Source organism: Melanerpes formicivorus, unplaced genomic scaffold (assembly GCF_026170545.1).
Source record: "Melanerpes formicivorus ecotype bairdi unplaced genomic scaffold, bMelFor1.0.p_v2 SCAF_541, whole genome shotgun sequence".
Classification (NCBI taxonomy): Eukaryota; Metazoa; Chordata; class Aves; order Piciformes; family Picidae; genus Melanerpes; species Melanerpes formicivorus.
The window spans coordinates 75,001-82,500 of record NW_027142893.1 but is presented as its reverse complement, the minus strand read 5'-3'; the positions used below and the strand labels follow the sequence as shown (position 1 = coordinate 82,500).

Genomic DNA, 7,500 nt, shown 5'->3' with positions numbered 1-7,500 from the left:
GCCGCTTTAACGACCAATTTGATCAGCGGATTCCACTTTATTGAGCATCAGACACATCTTATATACAGTTTGCTATAATTATGCCCACTTGGCAACATACTATTGGTTGCTCTCTAAAAGGTTACATCATTGTTTTCACAACTCTGTGGAATTCTTCTATCCGGCCTAATTGCTCTCTTTCCCAGATCTCGCCTCTTCCTTATCTCGCTTGCCTCCCATCTCAGGGGCAGCTGGACTTCAGCATACCAAGCAATCAGCACTTTCTCACATCTCCTTTCCGCCAGTATATTATCAACAGAGAATTCTTCAAGGCCTGAATTGCACAGGTGTTCCTGGGACCCATGTCCCCTCTTGTCCGACAACAATTCCCCCGTTTTTCTTTTGTGCAAGTAAGGCCTTGGAAGTTATTCTTTGAACACTTTGCATAATACAATTATAAACAAGTTTAACAATAATCAAAATGAGTACAATAATACCTAAGAACCTTAAAACTTACTACTATAATTAACAAACGTATTTACATTAAGTCTGGGTATCCCTATCAGACACGTCTGAAAAAGTTCAATCAATTCATTATTACCTGTTATGTTGCATCTTTATTTTCTCTAGGATGGTCAAAAATCATAATTTGTTTAATGGTAGCAAGATTTCTTTAATCTGTAAAGGTAGATCTGGCCAGGCTCTAGCTTCACAGACAGAAAACTTGCAGGCAATCAGCAAGAGCAAAAGAGCTTCATTGCTTTGCCCAATATAAAATTACCCATAATAATGTGGTTTTGGTCATCCTAGTAATACTAATCTCTTATTGGTACCAACTTCACCCAAAAAGCAACCTTACAATAGTTTTCTTCATCTTATATAGTTTCATCATCTATATAAGCAAACTTATGCTAAATAGAAGGGAGGCATATGATAGTCTTAGAATAGGTGGTCAAATCCCTTCTCCCTACATTCAGTGTGGTAAGGGTCAAAGCATCCACTTTCACACATGCTCAATTGTGCAGGCTTCTTATCTGAAGAAAACAAATTCCTAGTTCTGAATGTTTATCTTTAAGTCAGCTCCTTCTCTTTCTCTTTACCCTCTAAACAGGCCTTACAAGATCCTGACCCTTAATCCCAGTGCACTCTAAGTCTTACAATTTTAACACAAATCACCAGTATATTCGTCACAATTCCCCCCTTTTTTTTTTTTTTTTTTTTTTTTTTTTGTCACCATTGATTTGTGTTAAAATTTCCAGATATTTCAGAACCTTCTTAATTGGATCATAATTAAGTTCATCTGTTCTGATCACATTCTGATCATAACCATTTGCTTGTAACTTATTGGCATAAACAATTTCACCTAAAGGTCTTACCATTTTAAAACAACAATTACAATGAATTACACAGATCAGTATTACAATTATTCCAACAGGTATTGCAAAGAATTTTTTAAAGCAACTTATATTCGATAAGCAAGAAGTTAACTTATCCCATATTCCTTTAAATACAGAAGAAGTATCATCCAAAGAAATCTGATGTAATATCTGATTGTGGTTTACAATCGCCTGTAAATCTGTTTTCACTCGTTTATCTAGATTAACATAACTACAACAACTTACATTTATGACTACACATACACCCTCTTCCTTAACATATAAAAAATCCAAAGCTAATCTATTCTGAGTAGATATTTTCGAGAGACTATTGATTTCAATTTGCTGCACTTTTATTGCATCTATGCTTGCATTCATCATGATTTCAACTGTAGCAGAAAAATTTACTATTGCTTTTTCAAGTTCAAGTCTTTTCTCTCCGGTCTGATCAAGATTCCACACATGGGAACGTGGTTTTTGATTTCGATTGGACTACTTATGTACAAATAGGGTTAGGATCAAAATTAGGCTCCACCAAGTATATGTGAACTCTGCCTCCTCGGCCTGCTGGGGTGCAACCAGCAGCCGGGTGTATTTTCTTCTCGGCAGCAGTTACATTCTTCAGGAGCCCTACAGATTTTTTAACTCCTTAACCCACTTCAAAATTCCATTTGGAGTCTCTTCTCTACTTCCTTGGTTAGTTCGTTTACCATTTCCCATTGTGCTTTTGTTATTTCAATTCCTCTGCCTTCAAAATCTTATGTCTCTTACTTTTCCTTTTACTAATCCTTTTAATTATTCCTGATATTTCCCAACTAAAATTTCTCTAGTCTTTATTTCCCACTTATGCCAATCCCTTTCAATAATTTTCCATGGGGATTTAAATCCTTTTTCTCACCACAAAATAGGTTTTCTGTATTTACCAGTCCAAACTGCCTATTTTCAAATTCAGCATTCAGGACAAAATATTTTTTTGATTGATGCTTTTGACTCCAGATTATCATAACAGTTATTGTGATCGATGTTCGACTTCATGGGAAATGCTGTTTCCTCTCAGTCTTGGTTCTTCTGCACATTAGTGAAGGAATAGTTGTTAAAATTAATACCTATTTACTACAAACCTTAACTTATGCTAACACCAAAAATCCTTAAAAGACTATGTTAAAATTAATCCATCAAATCAGTGTCTAAAAAGAAATAAAATTGGTACATTAACTAAAAAACACTTTCCAAAATTAAAAGCTGTTTATACATTCCTTAACTATATTACCTGGAGCTCCTTTGAAATGCCTAGGCAGACAACTAAGAAGGTTCGAACCAAAAGATAATCTTACAATTTGAACTCTTAACTAAGTGCATACACCTTACTGCAATTACTATGTACTAAGTACTTATAAATACCAAATGCTTACTTATTCATTATGCTTATTAGAAAAACTTAACAAAACTCTAAATAACAAATCTCTAAAAGACGTTACAATCAGAAATGACAAAATGAGTACTGTTGCTTTAAATCAAAACAGAGTAGTGCGGCTAAAGCCGCTGCGGGGGAAAGGGGTGGGGGCTGCTGCCGTGGCAGCTGCTCCGCTGCTACTGTCGGCGCTGTCGGTATCGGTGGTGCGTCAGCCGGTACCGCCTTGGTCGGAGCCGTCGGTATCCGCGGGGGCCAGCAGGGCTCGCGGGAGGAGAGCGGTGGCAGGAACGCTGTAACCGCGAGCCTCCAAGCGCTCCATTTTTTCTAAGAGGGGCCGTAAAGCAAAGTCGGCGCTGTTTGAATTCCTCGCTGCCGGTGTTATCTTCCGAGTCCGAGCCGTCGCTGGCGATGTCAGAGGAAGGTTCCCCGCTGTGTGCAAACGGCAGTGGTGACGGCTGGTAAACGCGGTGTGGTCGCCGCAAGATGTATCGGGGGCGGCCCCGGTCGATCGGTCGACAGTTCTCAGACACATCTTTCAGCTGCAACTCAGATACACCTGGCGCTGCATCTCGTCCTGACAAAGTTGCTCTAACTGCAGCAGCCATTCGCTGTTTCAGTTCGTAGGTTTTAACACAGTTCATGCATTCTCGCCACGACTTTTGCAGCTTTACAGCAGTTTTATGACCATCTATAACCAAGTCCCACAACTTGTTCCTGTATTCTCTCCAACAAGCTTCATCAAAATAACTATCTCCGCTAGGGAAATGCCCTAAAGCGGATCTATGGGCCAAAAGTCCGGGCATTACTTTAGACGATATCTCCGCCTTACGCTTTTCGATGACACTGTATTTCGTCTGATGACTGCTTATAGGGTCGGCCTTGCCCTTTCGAGTCTGTGCGCAAAGGTACTAAGGCTGCCATAACCTGTTGACTATGCTCAAGCTGTTTTGTCATTGACAACACCTCAGCCTGTTTTTGTAATCCCTTATCAATCACCTCCGTCAGCATGGCCATCGGATTGCTTGGCAAGTCCTGAGCCCTCTGCAACAATTCGGCTACCGTCCATCTAGGATCTGCTGATGTAATAAGCTGCTGCGTCTGCTGGTTCCCATTCTGCATTAAACACTGCCTTAAAATTGCCTCTCGGATACCTTCTCCTACGCTTGCTGCTCTAAGTGCGGCAAGCAACTTATCTACAAATTCACCAAGAGGTTTCTGTCTACCTTGCTTAGTTCCCATATAGTGAGGATTTGCATTTCCATCCTTCTGCTTGTCAAAAGCCATCCTTACTATCTGGGCTGATGCTTGCAAAACAGGCGGCTGTAAAAGTGCCTGTAACTCTGGTCTCTCGTACTGTCCCGTTCCACACAACTGATCTACTGTTACATCAAATAGTGGGTCGTTTTGCTGTCTTTGTACTCCAGCTGATTGTCTAGCTAGGTGTTCCCACTCATTCAAAAATGTCATAAATTGAGATGCTGTTAGGATCAGCTTCATAACATTATAAGAATCTCTAGGTAACATATTATAGTTCATGTAAATAAAATCAATCATCTGTCTAGCTGGTTCAGATTGAACCCCAAACTGACTCGCAGTCTGTCGTAATTGAGATAACAATTTCCATGGCAATTGGGTTACATCAGCCTGAACAACATTTTGCTCCCCAGGGACCTGTGTATACATTACTGGAAGAACTTGATGTGAAGCAGCCAGCCGGCTAAGCCCTTCCTGATCTCCTTCGGCATTTAAGTGTTCTGCAACCTTTCGCCAATACTCTGCGTGCTTTCTTACATGATCTTTAACACCACCTCCAGGATCTATCGCCCTGTTTGTCTCCTCTCCCTCACCTACTTTCTCCTCCTGTACAATTTGCTCAGCTAAAAGAGACGGGGAAGGCTCCTCAGCAGAGTCCTGCGTTACAGATTGTAATTCGACTCTGCCACCTAGTCCTTTTACACACGCAGCCTTCTCCTTTCTTAAATAATCCTGAACCTCTTCTGACAAAGGCAACCCAGCATGTGTAACACTTGCTCCATTTGGGTCCGTACAATCTAATCGTACCCTGGCTTGATAAGCTGCCACTTGCTCAGCACGATGCTGATCCAATGCTGTCATAACCATCTTCCACCATTTTCCACACTCCTTTGCTCGTTTTTCATCATCTAAGCCATGCAGCCACAAGTCTTGTCCAGACTTTTTCCACTGCAATTTTTCAAACACCTCATTTGGGTCCTTAAAATATCCTAACTCTCCTGCATAGCTTAACAGCGGCACCAACTCCTTTGTAAAATTTAACTTACACTGTCGCTTTTCTAAAAAGCATATAAATAAATCATACGCTGCCTGCCTATCCATAACCGTATTTAAACGTTAATACCTGTGCGCACAGACCTCGTTTAAGCAGTTTCCGGCTCTACAGCGTCTTCGGCTTCAAGGCTGTCTTCCCTTTTCTTGCAGCCTCCGGTACTGCTATCCCGGGCCGGCCGTCTTCTTGCCTCCCGGCTTACTGCGAATCTCCCAACGTCCCGAAGAACTTCTTAAACCCTAACGTTTGTCTTCATTAGGGTCCCTGTTCGGGCGCCACTTACTGCAAGAAGGGGGCCGCTTTAACGACCAATTTGATCAGCGGATTCCACTTTATTGAGCATCAGACACATCTTATATACAGTTTGCTATAATTATGCCCACTTGGCAACATACTATTGGTTGCTCTCTAAAAGGTTACATCATTGTTTTCACAACTCTGTGGAATTCTTCTATCCGGCCTAATTGCTCTCTTTCCCAGATCTCGCCTCTTCCTTATCTCGCTTGCCTCCCATCTCAGGGGCAGCTGGACTTCAGCATACCAAGCAATCAGCACTTTCTCACATCTCCTTTCCGCCAGTATATTATCAACAGAGAATTCTTCAAGGCCTGAATTGCACAGGTGTTCCTGGGACCCATGTCCCCTCTTGTCCGACAACAGAGATAGGGGTATGTCTGGCTGGAATAGAGTTCATGAACTCAATGATAGCCAATGACAATACTGCCTACGATCCTATCTGGAATGAGAAACTGATAGTATTGCCGGAGGTGTATGTAGGACCCACTTCACCAGCTCATGGGAAAGATATCCGAGATGAAAGCACAGAGAGGAGCAGGAACGAGGAGGTGGAGTGTCCTGAAACCCCGAGCTCTATGAGTCAGCTCTCAATACTAACCGCATCGCCAGAGCTGGATAATACAGCTGACATCTGTCCTGGGACCCCCCTGGTGAAGATGCCAGAGGACAACCCGACATGTCCATGCTGTACCACTCGGGCAGGCAATATGACGAGATTGATGGACCATCTAAAGAGAGCCCATGGGAAAAGAAAGATCAATTTCCAATGTTCCCGCTGTGGGAAGACAAATGAAAAGCATCATAGTATCTCATGCCATCTCCCAAAATGCAAAGGGGTCCAAGAGCCTACCCAGGTAGAAGGGTTTATGTGTGAAGAATGTAAAAAGTGTTTTAAAACTAAAATTGGCTTGGGACAACATAAGAGATTAGCTCACCCAGCCCTGAGAAACGCAGAAAGAATTGAAGCATCTCGCCCCAAAGAGACCTCTAAAAGAGGTGCTCACAAGAAAATCTGGTCCCAAGAGGAAACAGAATTATTACAGAAACTAAATCAAGAGTTTGAAGGGAGGAAAAATATTAACAAATTGATTGCTGAAAAATTAACAACTAAAACAGCAAAACAGATCAGTGAAAAGAGAAGACTATTAAGAGAAACTGTGGTGCCAGAAAGAGAGAAAACACAAGAGAGCAAGAGCAGGTTAAAAGAGGAGAGGACTGTGATTCCATCTTCTGGTGAAAGGGAGCTGCTAGCCCACTATAAAAAGATTATTAATGAAAAGATGACATCAGGGAAGTTGCCCATCCTTAAAAATACATATAAACAAATAATTGAAGGCAAAACAGACTCATTAAAATTACTCAATGAGGTAGCTCAGGACCAATATTTGTATTTGTTTGAGAAATCAATTGAACAGAAAGTGCCAAAAAAGAGCCAACGTAAACCTCAGCAGAAGAAACCTCAAAAGGAGTGGATGAGAAAAAGAGCCAGAAAGCGTGGAGAATTTCTCCGATTCCAACGCCTCTTCCGCTTAGATCGAGGGAAGTTAGCGAATATGATTCTGGATGAAAAAGACTCTGCGCAATGTGCCATCCCCCTGGAAGAGGTCAGTAACACCTTCAGATCTAGGTGGGAGTCTCAGAACTTATTTCAAGGACTTGGAGCATTCCAGTCTGTGGGGCGGGCGGATAATTCGGCTTTTAAGGAAATGATTACAGAGAAAGAGATCCTTAAGAATATCAAAGACATGAATAAAAAATCGGCACCAGGCCCTGATGGGATCACCCTGAAGGCCCTGCTTAAAATGGATCCAAATTGTGAGGAGATCAAAGAACTATTTAATCTCTGGCTGTTAAGTGGCAAAATTCCAGATGTAATAAGGGGATGCCGAACAATCCTAATACCTAAATCATCAGCGCCCGAACGCCAAAATGATATTAACAACTGGCGGCCAATTACTATTGGTTCCATCATCCTGAGACTCTATTCAAGAATCTTAACTGCGAGGTTGGCAAAGGCGTGTCCCATTAACCCCAGGCAGAGAGGCTTCATTCAATCTTCTGGCTGTGCTGAGAACTTAAAACTATTACAGCTATTAATTAGCAATGCAAAGAAACAAAAGAAACCCCTG

The 7,500-nt window shown here is 41.8% G+C and overlaps 1 pseudogene; it reads left to right on the top strand.

Annotated features, from left to right (window-relative positions):
- Nucleotides 1-7,500, top strand: part of LOC137460251 (28S ribosomal RNA) — a 14,230-nt pseudogene that overhangs the window by 3,387 nt on the left and 3,343 nt on the right.